This window comes from Delphinapterus leucas, chromosome 15 (assembly GCF_059928025.1).
Source record: "Delphinapterus leucas isolate spDelLeu-1000000601 "Yukka" chromosome 15, BTC_Dleu_Yukka2, whole genome shotgun sequence".
NCBI classification, from domain to species: domain Eukaryota; kingdom Metazoa; phylum Chordata; class Mammalia; order Artiodactyla; family Monodontidae; genus Delphinapterus; species Delphinapterus leucas.
The window spans coordinates 39073773-39098789 of NC_143143.1; the positions used below are offsets into that span (position 1 = coordinate 39073773).

General features: G+C 50.9%; 1 protein-coding gene across 1 annotated transcript in view; it reads right to left on the reverse strand.

Moving 5' to 3' along the window:
* Window positions 1-10431, reverse strand: part of RRBP1 (ribosome binding protein 1) — a 58582-nt gene extending 48151 nt beyond the window's left edge. The window contains exon 1 of the mRNA XM_022594270.3: window positions 10324-10431. The gene's annotated coding sequence lies outside the window, so the exon portion shown is untranslated. The remainder of the gene's footprint in view (window positions 1-10323) is intronic.
* Between the last annotated feature and the right edge of the window lie 14586 nt (window positions 10432-25017).

The window sequence follows — 25017 nt, forward strand, 5'->3', positions numbered from 1 at the left end:
CTACATCCTACAAGTTTTGATGTGTAGTATCTTCATCATTCATTTCAAAATATTTTCTATTTTCCTTCTTTTTATGACCTACAAATACATGCTAGAAGTGTTTTATTTTAATATACACATACATGGAGATTCTCTATTTATCTTTTTATTCATATTTCTAGTTTAACTGACCTCTGGTTGGACTACCTGCTCTACATAATTTCAATCCTTTCATTTGTTGAGACTGACTTTAAGGCCCTGGATACAGCCAATCTTTGAAAATTCTGAAGTCAAATAGGTATTAGCTGGCTACAGTGTTTTGTTTTATTTATACAGTCATAGATCACATTCCTAATTTTGTTCAAAGTTCTAATCCTTAGTGATTTTTTGTCTGCTTAGCTGTCAATTACTGAGAGGATATTGTAAAATTCTCTACTACGCTTATAGATTTGACCATTTCCTGTAGGTCTGTCAATTTTTGTTTTATATATTCTTTCATTTTCACCCTGTCTCTTGTAAACAAGAGTTGGATTTTTAAAATCCAGTAAGATATCTTTATGTTTTAACTGGAGTATTTAGTCAATTTACAATTTAAAAAAAATTTTTTTCTTTTTTAAATTTATTTGGTTGCACCGGGTCTTAGTTGCGGCAGGTGGGATCCTTAGTTGCGGCCTGCGAACTCTTAGTTGCAAGCATGTATGTGGGATCGAGTTCCCTGACCAGGGATTGAACCCGAGCCCCCTGCATTGGGAGCATGGATTCTTAACCACTGCGCCACCAGGGAAGTCCCCGATTTACATTTTAAATGCTGATATAGTTGAGTTTAACTCTATAATCTTATTTTGTGTTATTTCCCCACCTGTCCTGGAGTTCTTTTTGTCTCCTTTCTTATCTCTTTTTGGATTGTTTTTAAATCACTCCATTTCTTCCCCTCTACTATTGCAGAATACAGTTTCTATTCTTTAGTGACAACCTTTAAAACACAATAATATGTGAGGTTCACAAAGTTCAAAATTAAACAAAACTTTACTCCCTCCGCTAATTCTAACACCCCCCTAACTTAGGTGTTATTAACCATATCCTTTTTCCAGTGCCCCCCCCGACATTATTACTATTATTTCACATTTGTTTAGAGTTGTCCAAATGTTCCCACCTTCTTCATTCTTATTTCCGTTTGGCACTATTTTCCTTCCAAGAACATCCTGGAGAGTTTCCTTTAGCCAAGATGTCACTAATTAACGGTCTTGGTTTTTGCCTTAAAAGTTACCTTCATTTCACCCTCACTCTGGAATTTTTTCCTTTGGTTGCTGTATCACTACACTTTCTACATGTGGGTGTTTTTCCCTTGTTTGGATGGGTGTCTTCTCCATTCTGTACAACTCTCAGTCATTATTTCGTCCAACACGGGCTCTGGCACACCACCTCTTCTCCCTGATTCTCAGTTGGTCTTACAAGTTACTTACAAGTCCTATTTTGTTCTAAAGTGAAATCTGTACGTTCTGCTCTATCTTCCAGTTCAATCACACACTTCAATCTGTTGGGTTTTTAACTATAGTGGTTGAGCTGCCCATGGCTAGAAACTGCACCTGATGCCTTTATCAAATGTGTTAGGTCACTTAACAGTTTCCTTTCTTTGTAGGTATTTTCCACCTTGTCTATTACTTTAAGCAGAGTAAGAAGTGCTTTTAAACATTGTGTCAACCACTCACTGTCTCTGTTTTCACAGAGCTCCTGCTGGTCCTCATTCACTGAACGCCTGGCATTCTGTGTTTGGTTATTCTCAACCAGGGATGCTTGATTGCCTTGAAAATTACACGTGGGGATTCTCTGAGCCGAGGATAAAGGCGCAGTCCTTCAAAGACCTGCTTGCTTGTGGACCGGCCGTGGGGCAGTCTCTACAAAGAATCAGAATTGGCTGGAAAATGTCCTACCACTGAGGTCACAGGATCTGCACGAAGGACAACATCTCAGGAGGGGACGGGCTTACTTCTGACTCACCTTCACCCTGGAGGTGCAGGAGTCCTCGGTGGGCACAGCTTCCATCATCCTGCCCACCTTGGTCTCTGCCCCTGCGCCCAGAGGTGCCATCAGAACTCACAGTTTGCCCAGTTCACCGAACGCCCTCAGGACTGTGCTCGCCATCCAGGGTTATTCTTTGCACTGAGACTCTGGTCTCCGCACTACCTTCCTCAGGATCTTCCAAGCCATTCAGTGCTTTCCACAGGTGGTGTTTTTCATCTGTTCTGTAGCACTTGCCCCACCCGAGTGAGAAGACTGGTCCAGCCCACCGGTCCACCCTGTCACCGGAACACAGCCCGCCCTTACTTCTTCAAGCTACTGACATTTGGCACTGCTGCCACTCGTGGCCAAACCAAACCCCAGCCAGGCAAGCTCTTAAAAGGAAAAAGGTCATCCCTGCGATGTGACAGGAGGGCTGTTGGGTAGGGTGACTCCCAGATCCAAGCCTGGATGCACATCTGTCCCAGGAGGAGGGGAGCCTGCCCAGTGCCCTTGCCTCCTGGCCCTGGGCTCTGCGCAGGGTCCCGGCAGGTGGGCAGAGGCTCAGGCGGAGTGACCTCTGGTACCCAACGGCCGGCTCCTTTGTTTTGAAGAAATCCACTTAACACTCCAACAGTCACTACTTCTACCTTGTTGGAACCGGGGTGAGGTGGGGGGGTCTGATGAAGAATCTCCCCGCAGATCAAAGCTCTGTGAGCCCTCCCTCATGTACTGCGAGGGGCTGCCTTTCTGCTTGGACAGCATCCGCTCACCGGCAGTAAAACCTGACCCTTTTCCGCAAGCCCCATGCAAAGGCTCCTCTTTGATGAACCATCTCCAGGACATGGGGAGGGCAGCACGAGGGGGTGCTTCTTATCAGTAGCAGTGGTAACTCAACTTCACCCTGGTTCCTTGTTGAAGTCATGTTCCAAGATCCTAGGCTGCTGGTGGGAGTACAAATGAGGACCAGCGCTCTGGGGAGTCCGCACTGTTGTCCACAGCTGAGCATATGCCTCCCGTGGCTGCAGCCCCACCCCTGGGAACAGACCCAGTGGAAAAGTGGACACGCGGTCGCCAGAGTCAGGGGCAAGACTGTATTTTACAGTATCATGTAATTTAGAGTACATCAAAACAGAAGCCCCAAAGTGGAAACTATCCAAGTGCCCCGCACAGTGATGTGCAGAGTATGTACAACAGGGGGATGAACTACAATAGCCCAAGACCACGGATGGACCTCATGCTCACACGTAACGTCGAATGGGAAGCCACGATGAGCACAGGCCGTGTGTCCACTTGCCCCGAGTTCACGCGCAGGCGGGAGGGACCTGTGAGCTACAGGTCAGGGGTGTGGTTACCACCGGGCACGGGCAGCAACCCGAGGGGCACGAAATGAGCTGCTGGGGGACAATGTTTCTTGTTTGGCTGGTCACATGGGGCGCTGCTCCGTGAGCTGTAGACGGGACAGTGCATTTTTCTATATTTGTTCTACTTTAGTAAAGAGTTAAAATATGTATATACACACATGCCAACTTTGGTAGGAAAATGAATCCACACAGCTCTCAAAGGAGGAGCATCTCTGATGCCAGGCGGGTCTGTCACGGCACATACACTCCTGCCACCCCCAGGCCCCTCATGTGCGCTCACCACGGAGCTCCCAAGAGAGGGGAAGTGGGGACCAAGGTCACGGTGGGCACCGCCTCCCGCCTCCAAGCCCCACAGACCTCACTGTCCCTGCGGCTTCCAAAACCAGACTGTTCAGAACAAACCTCAGGGCTTCCCTCTGAGGTTGGAGGCAACAACACAGGCTGCAGTGGCCGGCTCGGCCGTGGCTAAAGCCCCGTCCATGCCCCTAACGACATGTCACTAACGAGGCCGCTGTTGACGGTGTCGTCACCGCTCACTCTTGCGCACTGACCCCTTCCCCGAGTCACTGCAGTTACTACGAAATTCCCCAACTACGATGATCTAGAACTCACCAAGAAATGCAAACGTGTTCAACAGAAATAAAGCTGCATCTAATTCCTATGCAGGATGAGCCTTAATTAAAAAGGAAATCGTTTTGCTACAGCTGAGTTGTACATTTTAACCACTGAATGAAAAGTTCCAATAGAACATACTGCCTGGGCTGAGGGCCAGAACCCGGTCTCTCACGGTTCTGCGTGAAATGCGTAGGCCAGATCCTCCCGTCAGGAGGGGCCAGGAATCTATGATCTACTTTTCCGTTTCTTTGCCTAAAAGCAAAGGCAGGCAGAGAGGAGGCAACGAGGGATGTGGGCTCGGCCTGGAAGGGGCTGCGACCAGCCAGCCCGCCTGTCTCCAGTATCCCACACCTGCCCAGCGTCCACGCCCGGTCCTCGAGGAAACGCCATCTGGGAGGCAGGAGGTTCACCTCATCCAGCCCTCTCAGTCCAACAAAGTCTGACTAAAAGAAGGGAGAATGGAATGCCAACTACCGGAAAAGAATTTCCCCTCCTACCACGAAGGAGCACTCTTGCTCACGAAACACAAAACCCACCTCTTTTCAGAGGCAGTGCACTGTTCAAACCAAAAATAACGTTTTGTTTCCTGGTGAGGGCGTCGTCACCGATACGCTCGGCTGCTCTGCAAACCCATCTAGCTCATCAGCTCCGCCGGGAAATAAAGGATGCTCACTGCGAATTCTCCTCCTGGAACCAGCGCAGGCACCTGGGAAGGGCCCGGTCTGGTGAGGCCCCCGCATGGGTGACGGACAGCGGAGAACAGACAGCGCTGAGACCAATCTAACCGGCCTGCAGGTGCAGGGCACCTGGGAGAGAGCGAACGCCCAAGCCTTCTGCCAAGGGTCACTTCAGAGCGTTGGCTTCTGCTGGCGGAGCAGGATGGGCCACATGTGGCAGCACCGCCGTGAGTGTAATGGTCAGTCTCCCAACTAGAGCCAGGCTGGGGGGAATCCAAAAGTCACTTGGCTTTGGAATATGTTTTTTGTGTTTATAGTTGATGCTCTAGGAATCCAGGCTACTTGAGGCTAAATGATAATGCACTCATAGAACACAGGCACTAGAAAATCACCTGTTAGCTCGGCAAGGATGGGCACCTACTGTGTGCCACTGTCCAGACACTAGGGACACCTCGGGGAAACAGGGCGGCCACATCCCTGCACTGGGAGAGCTTACAATCCAGTGTCAGAAATGACAAAGTCAGTCACATATGTGACACATCAGGTGGTGATAATGAAAACAAAGCCATGCAGAGAAGTGGGACTGGGGTCACCGGGCCTGTCACTTTAAATAGGGTGGTCAGGGAGGTCACAATGCACAGACCTGAGGATGGTGGGGGAGCAAGCCACGTGGCCGTCTGGGAAAAAGCTCCCCAGGGAGAGCAAGAGCATGTGCAAAGGCCCTGCGGCAGAAGGGCCTGCCCGGGAAACAGAGGGAGGCTAGTGTGACCAGAGCAGGGGGTGGGGGTGGCAGCAGTGAAGCCTGAGGGAAAAGTGGGGCCTTGGAGGCCACTGGAAAGACTCTGGCCAAGGAGGGTCCTGAACACAGGGTGGCACAATCTGCTCTGGGAACAGACCAGAAGGCAGGGGTGAGGGCAAAAGCAGGCAGACCACTTCAGACCTAGTGAAATAACCCGGGGGATGAGGGGTCTGCACCAGGCTGGCACCAGGGGATGCGGTGAGAGTGGACGGAGCTGACAGGTTTGCCGTCGTAAAGGATACAAGTGTGAGAAGGCATGGAGTGAAGGATAAACCACGATGTGTGGCCTGAAAGATGGAGCCAACTGGCTTGGTTTCATACTACACGAGGAGGAAACTGAAGCCAAGGGAGGAGAACAGTCACATCCAAGGTCACACCACTTACTCTAGGGACTAGAACCCAGACCAGTGCTCCCCCCGCTGCCCCAAGCTGCAGCCAGTGGGGGACGCCGGTGACTACACAGGTCACATGTGGACGCCCTCCAGCTCCTCTTTGCTCTCAGATGCTGGAGTAGACAGTGTCCCTCGGGGACCACCGGCACCCAAGCACGTACTGTGAGCGAGGCTGGGAGGAGAGCACAGCCCCTGCCCGGGGAAGACAACCACAGTCCACGGCTGCCACCCGAGAAAGCAGAACTGGTGTGCCCAGAAATTCCCACTTTCCCCAAGAGAACCCCCAAATCTAGATTTTAACAACAACAACTTCTCCAATTTTAAACGGTGGCTTAGTTGTTTAGCAGCCCGGGCCTGAACAAACCTCACGTGCCAGCCAAGTTCCATCCACGCAGGGCTCCAGCTGGGAACCAGTCTCAAGACAGCCTGAAACACACCTGGCTCACTCACACCTCAACCAGGTCAGGGCACAGAATTAAAGCTTTGGGTCTAAGATGGTCTCTATTCCAACTCTGGAGCCAGCAGATGACATCCACTATCACTATAAACAGCGGATCACTTCCGGCACAACCTTAGGGGCCTCCTGTCTGACCAACAAGAAAGTAGCTGTCTATCACTCTGGGCTCTTTGTTAACTGGTTTGACGTTACGCTACACAATGTACTAAGATGAGGCCACTAGTACAGCCAAGAATTCAGAAATTCTCCCCAAATACTATCCAGTGATCCTTTCCAAGTTCTGTGGAATATAACAAAGCCCTGCAAAGAGCCAGGAAGCAACTGCTGTCCGCCAAACAGGAAAATGCCTGCACCCTGGCCCGTGTAAGGGTAGGAGACCGGCAGCTGTTCCAGCCTTGCCAAAATAATCCAACGTAGAAATTACACAACTTTCTTTATAAATTAAAGTTGCCCTGCGTTGCTAGGCATGTGGGAGATGCATGTCATTTACAGCTCTTAAAGGAAACACGCTACATGTGTCTGGCCTCCAGTCGTGGGAGTCGGCCTGCCTGTTTCAGGAGACTCAACGGAACTTGTGTGCCTAAGGAAACAGCCTCCTAGGAAGTCCCCAGGTTAATCTTCCATAATGCTAAGTGGCCCTCTTGCCCAGGCTTTCTCACTTAGAATTAAATATTTACTTTCCCTACAAGCCATATGTTTTCTGCCCAATACCTATCTTCCGTGTCTGTTACATTTGACCACTTTGATGCCCTTGGTGTTAGGTAAGAAGCTCTCCAGGGCGGGACCACTGTCTGTGCTGCGCCCCTGCTCCCCCGCCTTCTTTCCCTTAACATGCAGTTTATAATGCACACCAAGAGTCAGGAACAACTGCTTTCTAAAGGTGACATCTTATTAGGTGGAAGCGCATGAACTGCCACTAATTTAATTTTATTTAACTTTAATTAAGTTGAAATACCTCCGTGTGGCTACCGTACTGGACAACACAGTTCTAGATGGAGTGTCTTCAGACACGAACGAGGTTCGTTTGTGGTGTCTGAAGGCCTGGCACACAGGAGAAGCTTGACAAAGACATGAAATGAAAGCCCTGTCTTGGTACTGCCACATCCCACACTGAATCCCCGCCTTCGTTTCCATCTTCCAATTCCAGGTGCTTCCTGGGGTACTTACTGTCCCAAGGAGTGTGGAATTATACGGCCTGTAGGTGTCGGTGAACATTCAGAAGGCCGTGCCCACATCGCCCAGCAGCTGGGCAACAGGAACTGACCTGCTGGGCCTCTACGTTCTCATCCACAGGATGGGAACAACCACATCTACGCCACGGAAACTGGCTGCTGTGAGGCCAAAATGTACACCAAAGCTGTGAATCTGACTCTAAACAGTAAACCTTAAAAATCAAGTTGGGCTGAGCTTCGGTTGTCCAATGAGATAGCTGGAGAAAATTTAACAGGTGTGTTGGTCTACCTCATTTCATCTGCAATTATTGTGTTACGGGCCAGGCCTTAACCATCGCCGGGCCAGAACGTACAGATGGACAGCAGTGTCTCCACCATCATCATTCTCACTGACCATATTTTTTCTCCCAAAACAAGATTTTAGCACAGAAAAATCTGGATTCTCGAAAGAACGGTTGACTCCCTGCCTATACGTCACTCACCTCCTCGTTAAAACTCCTTGGAATAAAAGAACAAGTAAGAAAAGTCTGGGGTCCTGACATTTTTAAAAGGTGTCCCTGCTACATAATAAACCAGGATGCCAATCAAATGGTTTGCATTCAGCCACTTACATGGAATTTGGTGCTGTATCATCACTACAGCCTACTGACTTAGGGCTCGTTTCAGCAAAGGGCATAATTGCTCAAATGTGACTCAGTGGCTTGGGATTTATTTAAAATTCTCCCATCACCAAAAACTATTCATGCACCAAGGTACCAAACTAACTTCTTAATCTCTGTAGAGATGTTCAGAGGCCGACTCCTAACTGTGAAAGTGAAGAGTTCTGATCCAGCACAGTGCCTGCGGCTCGACTCCCTGGCGGCTGTTTCCAGTCCCCGAGACACCTTTCTCTCCCTGTCCGGCCACCCACCCCGCCACCCTGCAGCTCAACGGGTCCAGAAGCCCTGAACGTGCAAGCCCTGCTCCGCCTCCTGCCTCCAGCTTTCCTCCTTCGCTTCATCAGAGAGGGAAGTGGCATCTCCAGGCCCTCAGAACCGGAAGCTTCTTTCTGGAAGGAAAACAAGTTGGCAGCCCACAGTGGGCCTGACCTTTGGAGAGTTCATAAAGGAACAGAGTCACCACAGCCTGCTGCGGGATCACAGAGCCTTCTCTGGGGTTGGATCAGGGGGAAGTCAGGACAGCCAAGCACAGAGGAAAGCGTAGGGGGAGGCAGAGTGCTTCCCAGCCCCGCGGGAACAGCCAAAGCTCTGAAGAGACCTCCTCCCCAAAGTCCAGAAAACGCCACGAAAACGCCCCCGCTCTGAAGGTTCCAGCACACCAGGCAAACTGACCCGCGAGGCTCCCAAGAGCCTGCAAAGTTTCATTTTCTAGATGCTTCCTAGACTCTGCTGACCTCCGACCTCCAGGAGTTATTGCCAAACTTCCTTCTGCCGGCACAAGGTCCCAGGGTTTCCCAGAACTTACCTGGGAGGCTGCCCGACCCTACAGTGAGTGGGTGGTTCTATCTCCAGGCTACAGATAAGGAAACCCGGGTTCAGAGAGGTTAAGCAACCTGAGCAGAGGGTCTGCAGCGTGGCAGGGGTGGGATCCAGACGACAGGACATGGCAAGGCTGCGTCCGCAGCGGGTGGGCCAGAGCCAAACCCAGACCCCACCTCCCTCCCGGCCCGAACACCCTAGAAACTCATGCAAAAACAGTAACAGTCAACACCTGTGGACTACTCCCTACACGTGCTGGGTCTTCACGGTTCTCTCTCCGGCAGCCCGGCTGTTCCGACGTGGAAGCGGACCCCAGAGTGAAACAGCCTGGCCGAGTCCCCACGGTGCCGGCTTTCGGAAGCCCACCCCTTAGCCATGACACCACCCGAGCTACCATTTGTGATCTGCAATGTGGGGAGGGTTCCCCGAGGCTTCCCAGATGCTGCCCGGGAAGCGCGGACCCCAGCCCGCCCTCCCCTGCCCGGCGCCAGGCCGGGAGCCCGGGACCCGGGGCGGGAGCCAGGCGAGGTGCCAGCGCGCTTGACGGCCGGGCCGGAGGTGCCACTTCCGCCGGGCCTGGCACCGCCGGCCCATTCATCGTCCCCCCGCCGGGCGCCCTCGCACCGGGTCCGCGCGGCAGGCCGGGCAAACAGCGCCCCCGGCCCCGCCGCCAGGGGGAGCAGGGAGCCGCCTCCCGCACTCCGGGAAGTTGCCACCGCGGCCGCCGGGCGTCCGGACCCGGACGGTCCGGGTCTCCGCACGGCGGGCCCCGCGGCCCCGAGCCCGGCCCGCCCCGTCGGCGCCGCCCGGCCCCGCCGCGCCCCCAGCCGCAGCCCGAGGCGGGCGCGCTCGGCTCGGGCCCCCATTCAATCCCGCCCCCTCCCCCGCCGGCCCCAGCCGCCTTCCGCCCGCCCCCACGCCCCCCCAGCCCGGACTCCAGCCCGGCAACGTCATCCAGCCGCTTCCCGAAGCTTAACCCCTTCCTCCGCCAGCTGTGCGCCGCCCCGCCCCGCCGCCAACTTTCTTCGCCCAACTTCGGAGCGCGCCGGCCGGCCCGACGGCCCGGCTGGGAAAGACAGAGAGAGGTGGGGGGGGCGGCCACGTCGCGCCGCGGGGCCGCCGCAGGTCCCGCAGACGGCGAGGGCGTGGGGTCCACACCTCCGGCACGCTCGGCCAACGCCCCTGCACCGGGTTCGGCCCGGCACACGCCCCCAGGGCCCGCCCGGACCCTCAGGGTCCGCCGCCGAGGCGACGGCCGGGGGCGCCGCCGGGGGAGGGGCCACCAGGGAGACGTGTCACTCCCGGCGCGGCCCGCCCGGCCCGGCCCCGGCGCCCCGACGGCCCGGCCCGCGCGCCGCCACCGCCGCTGCAGGGCCCGGCCAAGTTTCTTACCTGCAGCCGGAGACGCGGGAGGGAGAGCGAGAGGGCAGGAGCCGCCGCCGCCGCCGCCGCGGAACCGGGAGAGAGGAGCCGGCCGAGCCTCCGCCGAGAAGCCGCCCCCGAGCAACTGCAGGCGCCGCGACCCCGACGCCACCCGCCCCGTCCGCCGTCCGCTCCGGCTGCTCGCTGGCTGCGTGCGCGCGTGTGGAGTCGTGGCACTTTCTGCCTCGGAGCTGGCAAACGGCCCCCTCCGCCGGGATCGCCGCCTCCTGCCTTCCCCACCCGGGCCAGCCATTCATCGAGCCGCCTCTCCCCATTGGCCCGTGCCCCGCCACTCCGCCGGCCGCTGACCAGTCAGAGCGCGGGCGGCCGAGCCGCGGCGGCGGCCATTGGGCGGGGAGGCGGGTCTCCGCTTCGGCCAATGGGAGAGGGGAGGAGCTGCGGGGAGCCTCGGGGGCGGGGCCTGTGAGGGGCGGAGCCGCGCGGCGCGGCTCCCGGCCCAGCGCGGGGGCGGGGCGGGCCCGGAACGCGCGGCCGAACGGGGGAGGGGGCGCCGGCCGGCCCCGCCCACCCCGGGCCAGCGACCCTGCTTGCGGGCGCTGATTCCGGGAAGGCTGTGGCCCGGCGGGCCGCGAAGGTTCGAATCCCAGCGGCGCCGCGCCTGCGCCCCTGGCCCCTCCGGGCTGAGATGGCGGTGGGTGTCACCCTGAGCAGGGTTGCGCAACATGCGAACAGTAGGGAGAAATGCTTCGTTTAAAACCAACTGACTTCCCCTGCAGCAGCGCCCCCTCCGGGCCCTAGATGTGAGGACAAGTTATGCTGGGGGTCAGTTCAGAGAGGGCACGTCACTATCTTCAAAGAGATTGCAATCAGCACCAGAAAGAATTTTCTTGAGTAAACTGGGGCGGAAAGTCCAGACGGTGCAGGAGGAATGGAGGGTGGACGTCATTTACACCCATTTTTAGGGAGGTTACAACTGAGGCACTGTCCAAACCTCAACTGGCAGCAGGGCAATGACTGCAGTTGACCTTCTGGCATTTTACTCTGCAATGGGGAGGGTGAGAGGGTCTGACGCACATAAACTCACACACTTTCCAGAAAACTGAGTAAACGGTGCTTCATGACAGGACTTCCCGACCCCTACACCCCCCCCCATATAACCCAGCACTCTCTCTTCATAACCAAATAAGTCTTTCAATTAAGATAATTTTAGGCCTGGTTTCTAACCATTATATCAGTGTCTCTTAAAGCTAACTCTTTGAACTTGAGTCAAAGCCAGTTTCTTTGAAATTAAGGTTTCTGGGAGGCCAAAAGGGCTGCTGCAGGCTGATCTGCCCTGTACCACTTCCCCCACCCCCGTGGCTGCAGAATCCTGTTCCTAATAGCTGTTTCTTGGACAGTCTCACATACTCCCTCCCTCTTTGTCACTGGTACCATATGAGTTGTTAGATGTGGAAATACAAGCCATCATGAGGGAATAAAGAGGGGCTGGGTTGAAATTAAACCGTTCATTCATATTTTTAATCTCAGCAGTTCCCTAGCATATTAATGATTAATCCGCGGGAATTAACCTGGATTAGCTTTCCACACTCAGTCTTTTTCCAGTGGTGAGCCCCGGCTTGACGTAAAAGTCAAGAATCCCAGCTTCTTGCTGGCATATGCTACCAACTAGTTCTAATTGGCCGTGGGTAAACCAGTTAGCCCCTCTGAACATGGATGTACCCTTTTAGGACAATCGCTCCCCTCTCTGGGTTTTGGAGAGTCATTCTTCCATCCCCCCATCCATCTCCCCATCCATCCCATCCATCCAATCCATCCACCCATCCATCCCATCCATCTACCCATCCATCTACCCATCCATCCACCCATCCACCCATCCACCCATCCACCCATCCACCCATCCATCCACCCATCCATCCCATCCATCCACCCATCCACCCATCCATCCCATCCATCCACCCATCCATCCCATCCATCCACCCATCCATCCACCCATCCATCCCATCCATCCACCCATCCATCCACCCATCCATCCCATCCATCCACCCATCCATCCACCCATCCATCCCATCCATCCCATCCATCTACCCATCAACCCATCCACCCATCCATCCTATCCATCTACCCATCCATCCCATCCATCCACCCATCCATCCACCCATCCATCCATTCATTGGTGTCTGTCGAGTGCCCGGAAATCACTACAGGCCGGGCAAGCAGCCTAGACTGATACTCAGACCCAGTAAAGACCCAACTGCCCTCAGAGGCCTTGCTGTGGGCACAGACCTCCTTCATTTTATTCACACTGGTTTTCCCAGAAGCAGATCCTGACCAGGAGGGTTTGGGTGCAAGTGACTCATTTGAGGGATGATCACAGGAAACACTGGTAGGAAAGTGGGATGGAAAGGGGCTGGTGAAGAGCACAATGTCAAGCAAGTGGCCTCTGCGGGCAGCCAAGGCTCAGCATCGCTGGGCACTAGGGAACCATGTGGAGCCTGCCCCAGAGGTGTCCCCGCTGCAGTGCGGGACTCCCAGTCCTCGTGGTGGAGGGCTTCTTCTGGGGGGCTTTAACTCACCCCGATGCTCCGTCAGCCAGAGAAAGCCTTCCAGCAGAGAGAAGCAGCTGTTTGCAGCAAGAAGCCCTTGGCAGAAGGCTGAGTGCCTGGGGCGTCTGGGGGCCACGATAGGATCTTCTACCGACCCCACACCTGCACAGAGTAGGGGCTCCGTAAATGCACATTCCATAAATGTTGTTAAATGAATCATAGGATTACAAAGTCCGTAGGAGCGAAGGGTGTTTACAAAAAAGGGTCTCTCTGTCTGCTCCCTCCTGTGATTGACATTTTTTTGGCCTCAACACAACATAGGGCTCAGTATGGACAAGTGGCCTGGCCTGAGCCTTTGCCTTTGCTCAGTCCCTGCCCCTTGTCCAGCCTCCACGAGGAGGTCAGCCCCTGCCCCACCCCACCCCCACCTCCTAGCCGACCTGACTCACAGCCACTGCTGTGCCTGCAGACTGCCTTTCCCGGCCCTGCTCCGCCTTCTCAGCATGTCTCAGCCTTGGTCTCTCCCAAGGCGTGTCTGGGAAAAATGGGAACCACCCCCAGGACTAGATGGACAGGAGGTGCCTGTGGGGGAGCGAGGGGCTTCCCCCAGGCTCAGAGCCCCTGGCCCTGCCGCAGGCCTGTAACCATCAAGCCACCCAGCACGAGAGGGATCCCATCGCCCAGCACAGCCTCCAGGTCCTATCTGCTCAGTGCCAGACACAGGCTGGAATCAGGTCCCTGCCGCCCCCTGGATGACAGGCCAGTGAGGGCTGTCACATGAAGCCAGGCCAGGGAGGCCGAGGCGAGCTCAGACTGCGCAGAGCAGAGGGGTGAGAGCAGAAGCTGGAAAGAGAAGGGGAATTAGGCCAGAAGGTGAGAGAACAGGGCGGGTGGAGGCCTGGGATCTAGGTAGCATGGTGCACCAGGGGCCCGCCGATTTGTGGTGTTTTGCCAAAGCTTGAAGGGTGAAGGAGAGGGTAAGAAGAGCTGAGTGTCAAAAGGCGAGCCTCACGGGCACAAGGGAACCATGTGGAGGTGACGTAAATGCTCCGCACCTTGGTGATAGTGACAGTTACACGATCAAATTATGCACTCTTGAAAAGGGCGAATTTGGTTTGTAAGCAAATTATTCTTCAATCAACCTGACTCAAGAAAAAAAAAAAGGATACGTCCTTTTTGGGTTTTAGTTGTATATTAAAAACAAATAAAGCATTCTTATTGGGAAACACTAAACATACAAGAATAATTACCTAGAACAGCCCATTAACTCATGACAGGGCTTTGCTTTCTATGACTAACTTGCAAATATTATTTTTAAAGAGTAGGCAGAAAGAGAAGATATCTTACAGTGTGAAAAGAGGTTTTACTTTATCAACAACTAAAAAAGGATGATAAAAGACAAACAGAAGAAAAATATCATGTGAAAAAAAGGACGTAACGTTTTTAGGTCTTATCACGTGCCAGGCACTATTGGAGATGCCTTACAAATAAGGAAAATTATTTAACCCTCAGAACGACCCAGTAAAGGAGGCACAGTTATTATCTCCACTTTAGAGATGAGGAAACGGAGGCACAGAGAGGTTGAGTACCCTGCCGTTTGTCACAGGGCTGGTCAGAGGAGGGGGGTGGGCACCAGGGTCCATGAGCATAACCACTGCATTCGGTGCCAGATCCCAGAAGGTGTGCTGTACCTGTGTGGGTTGCAGTGGTGGTTCAGGGAAGGGTTTGTGGTCAGTGACAGCCAAGGTCGCTCCCATGGCCCCCTATTTCGGCTGACTGTGATGCTCAGCTAGGTTGGGGACCCACTGGGTTGGAGGCCATTGCAATAGTTCTGGTGGTGAGGGCTTGAACAAGGCAGTGGCACCATTGGGAGGTGTAAGGGTCCTTCATGAGGGTGTTTAGGAGGTGAAGTAGGTGAGGCTTCGTGACCATGGGAGTGAGGGACAGGGAGGAGCCACCTGTGAGCCCCTGTTCTTGGCCCGAATGACAGGGAACATGGTGGTGTCAGTGCAGGGGCAGGGCATGCAGGAGAATGAATAGGTGGGGGAAAGGAAGTGGGGAGGATGTTGCCTGTTGTCTTGACATGTCGAATTTGAGGAGTCTTGGGGAAGTCCAGGGGGAGATAGTGTTGCATTGGGTCTGAAGCTCAGGGGTGGAGGCCAGTGTGGCTATTACAGTTGGAAACCTGAGCACGAGAGGATGTTCAGACCTTAAGGACGGAGATGATCACGCCCAGCATGTGAAGCTGGGAGCTGCATGTGGATGGGGACAGGAGAAACCAGAGCTTGAGTCCTGCACAGAGAGAGGAAAACCCACAAAAGAGTCTGTATCAATCTGCTTTTGCTGCATAATAAATCACTCCAAAACTCAGTGGCTTATCACAATTCTGGTTTCCTATTAGAGCTCACACATCTACGGCAGCTGAGGCTTGGCTGATCTTGGCTGGCCCACGCATAAGTCACGCATGGGTGGGCTGGGGGTTCACTTCTAGTCTGGGCTTGACTGGAGCATCTCGATGCTGCTCCACAAGGCTCATTCCTTTCTTTGGGAATCAGAAACTAGAGAGGGCATTCACTTCTCATGGCGATGGTTGAAGCAAAAGAAAACAAGCAGAAATACACATGGAAGGGAAAGAGTTTCAAGAAGTAAAGAATGATTAAATGCAGACTGGAAATTCAGCAAGATGAAGACTGAAATGTGTGTTAAACGTGGCAACTCAGGAATCAAAGTTTTAGAGGAAGGGGTGGGTGAAAAGTTGGCCACCAAGTTGTGGAGAGCTGAGAAGTGAATGGAGCCGGGGTAGGGGGCAGGTAGAAGCAACGTGCATCCATTCATCCAACAGATGAATCCAACTCAAGACCTATCACATGTCAGTCACTGTTCTAGGAGGTGAGGAGACAGCCTTGAACAAGGCAGAGGGTTCCTTTCATGGAGTTCACATTCTAGTGGGGAAAAGACAGTAGCCAAGTCAACCAATAAATAAGCAAGGTGAGTCAAAATGGTGCCAAAGGCTACAAGGAGCGAGAAGAGGCTCCTGTGAAGGAGAGGGGTGGGCTTTGGGAATGGGGGGTGCAGAGGATGTAAGAGGCCGGTCAGAGAAAACCCCTCTGGGGAGGTGATGATTGAGCTGACACTTAAAGGACGAGAAGAAGCTGATCTTGTGAAAAGAAGGAAGAATAAGTGGAAAAGCCCTGGGGTGGGGAGGAGCTTAGCAGCTGGTTCAGGGAACAGAAGGAGGGCTGTGTGACTGGAGCTCAAGAAGGAAAGGAGAGAAGGCAAAGGCCGTGAGGCACGAAGGTGCAGACAGGAGAGGAGCCTTAGGATGTATCGGAAGCCAGGGGAGCGGGAGCCTTAAGTGGGAGAGTAGTGCCGTCTGATCTGCATTTTTTTTAAATTTTTATTTATTTTTTTATACAGCAGGTTCTTATTAGTCACCAGTTTTATACACATCAGTGTATATCCCAAAAGATCACCTTAGCAGTGGTGGGCAGAATTGTTAAGACATGGAATGGAGGATCCCAGGACCAGGTAGGAGGCTTTTGTAAGATTCCAGGCAAAATATGGTTGATGTGCCGGTAAATATTTAACTATTGGCTACTGGAGGTGGGGGCAGGGGAGCATTCCTAATTTGTAGTATTTGCCAATTTCTGGGGTGTGAATACTCCCACCGGAGCTGATTTCAAGTAACCAAACATAAAGATGGGAAGAAATTCTCAGTAACATACCATTATAAACCATACAGGTAACCTCATGAATAATCTCAAAGGCAGATATAATAGTAAAATGTAGTCAAATAATTAGGGAGTGATGAGGATGAGTATTTATTACTTTTGTTTTTACTATAATCTATGTCATTGTAAGTTTATATCATAAAATGTTTAATAATGGCTGTGTTTAATGAACTGCTTGAAAAATTCCTGAAAATGCAACAATCAGCCCTTATGAGGTGGCTGGTTCCTTCACAGCACTGCATATAACAGTCACCTGGACTGGAGTGGAGGCTGAGTGTGTGTGTGTGTGTGTGTGTGTGTGTGTGTGAGAAAGAGACTCAACAGTATTTGAAAATGTTAGAAAATGAAATCTTGTTCATGCTCATGTTGACATTTCTGCACACATCTCACGCCATGTCTGAGCTGTGGACTCGTTGGGGGCAGTGGCTGGAACTGATGCAACATTCTGTTCCCTGAAGACCTACCCAATGCCTTGATTCTGGTAAAAACTCACCTTAGGTTGGCTCTCCTCAGAGGAAGACCTTGAGAAAAAGATTTGAGTGAAAGCATTTTATATGGAAGGTGATCCCAGGAATCACCAGGAAGGGAGTGAAGAAGTGAGCCAGGGAAGGAAGACAGCCAGTAAACAGTGCATCACCAGCAAGTTTCCACCGTGAGCAGTTGAAGCTTAATCCCGCTGAGGAACCCTGGGATGCGGCGGTGTGTGCCTCAGAGGTACCACCCTGAGAACCGAGGAAGCCAGAGTACTTACTCACCAACACCTACCCATCACTGGTTGAAGGCTGCTCCTGGCATTTCCAGCCCACACCCCAGAGAAAGACCTGAGGAAGGGTGCTGGTGTTTGCAGTCAGCGGCTGTGGAGATGCCCAGGAATGGCGAGGGGATGTGAACAGGGCACCAGCTGGGCTGATCCAAAACTGATAAATATTTCTTCAATGAATGAACAAACGACTGAATGTAGGGCCCTCTGAGCTTCTATAAACACAAATTTAGGGTTTAAAAGCTTTGAAACAGAACGCAGATCCTTCCACTCCACAGTCAGCACATTTATCTTATACTTTTACAAAATCTAGAGCAGGGGACCTATGACATCCCAGACGATTTAAGTTCTGCAGCAGTGTTACTCGAAATCAGAGCAATGTTGTTATACACTTAAAGAAAACTCTCTGTAGATAGACTATACTAACCATCAAAAGAAAAATAAAACTTACACAAAGAAAATAGATGGTAAGAGGGATCCCAAATTACAAATTTCTCTATGGTTGCTAGTGGTAGTAAAATATACCTTGGCCAAAAATGTTTGGTTTGTTGTGTGGGTGATGCTGGAAGTGAGCTTAGAGATAGGAGCTTTTGCAAAATTGAGGACTGACCTGGGGCTGACTGGGTCCCCAAAGAAAATATGGGGGAAAAAAATAGATGGATGATGTTTGCGTGGTACTTTCCTATTTCTAAAGTGCTTTGCAAATGATCCTTACTAGAACCGTGAGAGGGAAGTATTATTATCATTACCTCAGTTTACAGGTGAGGCAGCTGGTGTTCAGAGAAGTGCAGTAGCATTGCTCAAGACCCCACACTTATAAATGACAAAGTTAAATAAGTCTAGAGACTCCAAAAATGGCATCTTTCCATGATACAACCCTCTGCTTTTGCCATGGAAAAAAACAGTGGGGAAATGAGCAGGTATAACAGACCCTACATGAGTTAATGAAACCTTTCTCCTTTCTACTGTCCTTGCAGGACTCCATGTGTTTCCCCTTCAGCCTGCTCCTCAGATAACAGTGAGCACTTGGTAAACTGTCAGAAATATTTTAATTGAACTGAATGTGGTCAGCCTGGCTTGGTTAGACGCCTCACACTGGACATTCAGATTCAAAATCTGAGGGCCATCAAGTTAAAAGGCTTTCCCTGAGCAGAAAGCCTCCTTTACTTACGTTCAGCTTGTGGTAAATGCTCCAGTGTAAACAGAGTGAGGTGGTGTACAGAGCTGTGAAAGACCCAACTGTCATTCTTCTCTCACTCTTCCCAATCCATCCACTCACTTTCAGCAAACTCAACCTTCCAAAACCGGTGCTTGCATCTTGTCTTGTCCCCGCTTCAGGAGCCTCAGATGGTCTCCCCTACGTCAAATCTTTCTCTGCCTGACTTGTGTGGACTCCCGTCGCCTGGTCCCCCCAACATTCGCCAAGCTCTACCCATTCCCGCCCGTGCCCATGCGGTGCCTCGGCCCAAAGCATGCTCTCCCAGCCTCTTGCCGTCCCCTTCTGCCCCAACTCTCAAGGACTGGCTTTGCTCATTCATCCTGGAATCGGGCACTACGTTTGCCAAGCCCCCGCTTCTTGTTGTGGTGCAGAGCTGCATCGAACTTGGTTTCTCTCTGCCCTTGAAGAGCTCTCAGAACTGCTTCCTCCACAAAATCTCTGAACACATTTTCCCCCACTGCCGGCTCCATGTAGAAGCTGCCCCAACACAACCGGGCACTAGTTTGCCGGCAGATTCTGTGAACAGGAATTAGAACTCTTCAACCAACATTAAAAATTATAAAGGTTTTTCCTTCTGAATCCACTGTGATTTCTGGTTCTGCAATGAGATGCTTTTAGCTTTGGGGAAGTCCTTTCTTGTATCTATCTTAAATCCCTCCTACCTCCTTAGTACTTCTTTCTTAAAGTCTTATTCTTCTTGGCTTTAGGGCACAGATAAGGCATCCCCACGCAATGTCCATTCAATGTTCACCGAGTGCGTCTCAGTTGATTAAGTGCCTGGCACTTAAAAATCATTATTCTAGCCCCTCTTCTGGGTTCTTTTCTCCAAACTGCAGCTCCTTAAACCTCTTTTCCACATCTTTTCCCGAACCACTTAATCATCGTGTGGCTCTTCTCAACTCTGTTAATCAGATTTTTTTTTTTTTAATCATTAGTGAGAGTTTTGAAGAAGGTCTTTAAACCAGAAGTAAAAAAGAAAATAAAATCCAGAAAGGGCCTGCAAGGGCGATTGAGCTCAGCTCTCTGCCTTTGGCCTGGCAGCCCCTTCAACCAGCTAACAGATCAAGCAGACTGTCTCAGTTCGGCACAAGCGTCCAGCCTCCAATCTGAACGTGCGCTGCAGACAAATTAGATTTGGTGGGATGAGAACATAGCCTGTGGCCCCACTGACACCTTCTTTAGATTGCTGCTGGCCACTGCAGTCAGAAAAATCCAGGCCTGGGCAGAATTTAGTTAGCTGGTTTAATTTAGGCAACTTTTATTCCTTCTTCCATTGTGAGTCCACAGACTCTCACAGAGTTCTGGGTGCCACCTGTGGGGTGTGTGTGTCTGTGTGCATGTGTGTGTGGGGCGGGGGGAGATGAACTCCGGCTAATTCACACTAAAGTATTACTGGCTTACCATGCAATGCCTCTAAAGGCAGGGGAGGGTGAAGGCAGCCATTGAGGATGGGGCTCCAGCCTCTAAACCATCTGTACCAGGAAGGCATTAAGGCTTATATTAAAGACCCACATGATTTTTGCATTCTTCTCCACAATATATCCACAAAGGCAGTTTTTCTAAAAATGGAAATTATTTTATTGTTATTTTTATGACACGAGAGTAACGTATATGAATACATAATGCGGATAATACAGGAAAAGCTATCAAGAAAAACGTGGAAAATCACCTGAAGTCCCAACCCCTGCCATGTGACGCTTTTTACTTTTCCCTTCTATACTATTTTCTATTAATAAATACAGTTTAATATATGTTAAATATTTAACGTTACAATATAATATATATTTAAGATGTGTATAATATAATATAAAGTTTTAAATTATTTACTACTGTGTAAAAAGATCCTAGCAATTTACCTGGTAGTGTCAGGTCCAGGCAGTGAGGATGGCTCGTCTGACCTCAGGAGTGACCCCTCCAGGAATCATGCACATTTCAAACGAGGAAGAAAGAGAGGGCAGAAGAACTTTCTGGAAATGTGCTGGGTGGGCACTTTAGGGAGAGGGGGCGTGCATCCCGGCCTCTGCCCAAGTCTCCCAGGCGCTGCCCGGCCCTCAGCCCACAGCAGCGGGCAGCCGCTGGCGTGGACAACTCCAGGGCCTGGCAGGTCTGTGAGCGCTGTCGGTGTGCTGGGTCTTCCCTGAATGACCCACCTACAAACCTAGATTCATCTTCCTTGCAGAGAGGCCTCACTCTCCTCCAGCAGAAAGAGAAACACGCCCATTCCTAAAGAAGTGTTTTCTTTCTTTCAGGCAGGAAAATTAATGAGCTCCATCTTTGGCATGGATTAGAAAATTCCACCGTGGCCTTGGCAGGGCTCATGCCAACACCAGAACTTTAAAGAAACCCCACATTGAGAGCTACGAGGAACAAAGGTAAGGCTGGCTGACCTGATTTCCTTGCTCACAGTCGGGAAGGGAAAGGGGAGAGGAACAAAGCACCTGGCTGGAGAGGTGCGCCCGGTTGAGGGAGGTGCTTCCCCCCCTTCCCCGAGCTGTTCTGGGAACTAGCAGCACAATGCCCTCCTTATTCCCTGGTCCTCACCACACGGACTGACGTAGAGCCTTCCCCGGCAAACGTTCAGACTGTGGCCGCCAGCACATCTCGGGCAGATTCCTTCAGCCACTGGGGTGGGTGCCCGGTCTCAGCAGAGGAGGAAAAAGCCGTGTTTGCTTCACAGTCTCTGGTTTTTGGAAAACAGTTGGCAGACTGAATAAATACAACATGTTGCCTAGTTGTCAATAAGTATCTGTTCACTCTCAGTACATGACTTTTGAAAACCAACTTTGCTCCAGGGGCTGGAGACATAGCAATGAACAAAACAGACGGAGACCCTCTACCCAAGGAGGTTTGGGATGGGAGGTAGACAATCAGCATTTAACAAACAAAATAACTTCAGGTACTAATAACACCAGATGATGAGGTAGAACATGGTAGTGGGGAGGAGGCTATCTCAGGATGCTCAGGAGAAGCCTCCAGTGACGTTGTTGCTGAAATCTGCATCACCTGAAGGATCCAGCGGAGGCAAGATGTGGGCACAACAGTCTTCTAGGCAGCGGGAACAACACATGCAAAGGCCCTGAGGGGGGAACGTTGTCTGGCAATTTCAGGGAACCGAGTGGAAGCTGATGAGGAAGGGGTGGTAATGAGCAAGGCATAAAGAAAGGCAGAGACCAGGTTTATTACAGGAATCATCACATCTCACACTGTAGAGTGTGTTACAGTTTGCAGAGGGCTTTGAACACACACTATCTCAATTCAATCATTTTCCTTAACAATATTCCTTACCCAATAGATAAAGAAACTGAGGCTCAGGAGGTAACTTCCTCAAGGTCACAAAACTAGGAAGTGATGGGACAGGACTCTGACCAAGGAGTCTGTTTGCACAACTCCAGAGGGCTCTATCCACGTGGCAGGGGAAGATATTTGTATCATTCCTTGGAGTTTGTGCAGTGCATGGCCTGTGCCACTGTACATAGTGACCCTGTGCCAGCTCAGGTCTATTTTCTCCAAATTTCTGTGGTTTTTTTCTGTGCTGGGGCTGTTGGAAACACAAAGAATAAAAATATTATTTCAGCCCTTGGTGAGCACATGATGTGGTTAAAGAGAAACAATATAAGAAAAGATGGTGGATGGTAACAGTATTTGTTTCCAGCAAAGACATTATGGCTGATTTGGTAGGGGCTGCGAGATTTGCGCCCGGTTTGAAAACTTAGATTGGTGGGCATACAGGAAAAAAATCATAGGACTTCATGACACAAACATGCAACTAAAACCTGGTGAGTCGTCGACCACCATAAGTGCTTGCCTCCAGTGGCTGCAGAATTTTTAAAAAATGAACATTTATTATTCTATCATATAAAAAATAAGATCATACAGGTAAAATTTTGGCAAATCTGAGAAGAGAAAAAAGATCATCTATAATCCCATTCATGAAACAAAACTGCTTTTCACATTTTAGTGTAGCTCCTTCTGGTTTTTTCCCCAGAGAAGCAATATGTGTGTGTGTATGTGTGTGTATTTATACATACATACATATATATATGTATCTGAACATATATATATGTAATACACATCATATATACACACACTGCAAGTACAAACACACACATTCTCACCTTTATTGCAGTATAATTTACATGCTTTAAAATTCACACATTTTAAGTGTGATGGTTGACAAGTTTTGACAAATGTATGCACCCGAGTAACCACCACTATACTAAAGATTAGAACATTTTCTTTTCCCCAAAATATCCCTCATCCCTTTACCCCATGCGCCCCAGGCCCTTCCTTCAGGCAATCACTGACTCAAGTCTGTAGCCTTGGACTAGTTTTGCCTGTTCCAAAACTTCACATAAACACAATCAAGTGTGTACTCTTTTGTCTCTGGACTCTGTTGCTCAAGGTATTTTTGAGGTTTATCATGTTAGCTTGTATGTACTAGTGGTTTATTCCTTTTTATATCTGATTAACATTCTATTATAAGAATAAACAAGAATTTGTTTATTTAGTCACCTGTTAATGGACATTTGGGTTGTTTCTGGTTTCTCGTTTGGGGATATTGTGAATAAAGCAGCTAGGAAATTCCTGTACCAGTCTTTTTGTGATGTTTTCATTCCTCTTTGGTAAATACCTGGAAGTGGAATCACTGGGTCATAGGGTAGGTCTCACTCTATGGAAAACTACCAATTTTCCAAAGTGCTGTAGCATTTACAATGTAGAGAATTCAATTGCTCCACATCCTTGTCAACACTTAGTATTGCTGCTTTTTTTTTTTTAAGAGTTTTTAAAAATTTACTTATTTGTTTATTTTTGGCTGCATTGGGTCTTTGTTGCTGCATGTGGGCTTTCTCTAGTTGCAGTGAGTGGGGGCTACTCTTCATTGCAGTGCGCGGGCTCCTTGTTGCAGTGGCCTCTCTTGTTGCGGAGCACAGGCTCTAGGCGCGTGGGCTTTGGTAGTTGTGGCACGTTTCCCATGTTTCTAAATAACACTGAAATTAACATGTGAGTGCATAGATTTCCCCCATATTTTAGATTCTTTCCTTTAAATTAATGACCGAATAAAATGATCAGGTCCAAGGCATATTTGTGGCTTCAGGAGGGTAAATATGAGGTGAACATTGAGACCACTGTCTTCAAAGGCACAAGCTGAGCCCCCGTTCCCATCTCAGTTCTGTGCTGGGGTCTCGGAAGGGGACCCCTTTCATGAATGGGAGCCTCTTGTCGAGAGGCAGAGCTAATGATGGCTTTGCAGGCAAATACATTTTGAGTCCTGGGTGATGCTGTTATTGACACCAGGCTCCAGTACAATGGGCTTCGTTCTCCCTCCAGCCATGTTGAAATGTGGGGCAAGAAGAACTCAGGTGCCTCGTCCCCTAAGAATGATCTACGCAGGTGTCCAGCCAAGCAGCCTCGGGCCCCTCAGTAGCAGTTCCAGAATTTCTGTACGTGAAGTGTCTGACTGAAGGGGGTGGGAACTTGCCTTGAAGGGTATTTTGATGCCATGCCCAGTGTTTTCATCTGGGCTGTGTGTTTGTTGGCGGCCTCGGGAAAACTGGTGATGATGGAGAGGAGCGTGTGGAAGGAGTGGAGGGCTATGGCCCCCTGCAAAGCAGTGGGCTGATCCTGCCTAGTGCAGGCGTGAGGCTGGGCACCCTGGAAAGCATATTCATCCCATCGGCCAGCAGACACCCTTATCAACCCCTCTCCAACCATCCCACAGCCGCCCAAACCTAATAAGAGCCATATTTTATATGGTATCTGGTCCCCCTCCAAATTCTTATTTCAGGAAGAATCGTCCAGGGAGGTGGAAACCAGGAGGAATTTGTATGGCAAATCAGTCCCCTGCGGGTACCACATTCAGGCCTCCCGCGTGGAAGAAAAGGCCTTGGGGCCAGCTTGCCGAGGCCCCTTCTTCCTGCTGGCCTCCTCCTGAGAGTGTCAGCTGAGCTCCTGCGTTTCCTCAAGGTGTCCTTGATGACAGTCCAAAGGGTCACCAGCAGAATGCCTCCCTCTGCCCTGAGACCCGACACTCACCAACAATTCCCAGAAATTCCCGATTGTACTAAGCCACTTTGTCTTTCCTCCTCTCAATGTGAACTTATCAAGGACAAAAACCATTCCTTATTCACCATGTCCTAGTTTGGGTTCCCCTCAAAGAAGATCCTGAAAAGAGGATTCAAGGGAAAGTCCTTTACTTGGGGGCTGATCCCAGGAAATTCTGGTAGAGGAGGGGGGAAGTGAGTCAGGAGAGAGGCAGTAAGACAGAATGTGTAGCCAAGGCGGTGACCACTGCGGGCAACTGCGGCTCGGTCCCAGGGGACCTCTGGGAGATGGTACAGAGACCTCCTCCAAATGACCACACCTGAGCGGGAGGGTGACCAGGTGGGGAGACTTTAGTCCCTGACCTTGCAGCTGCACCGCCTCCAGGCAGGGTGGGCTCCAGCAGCTGGA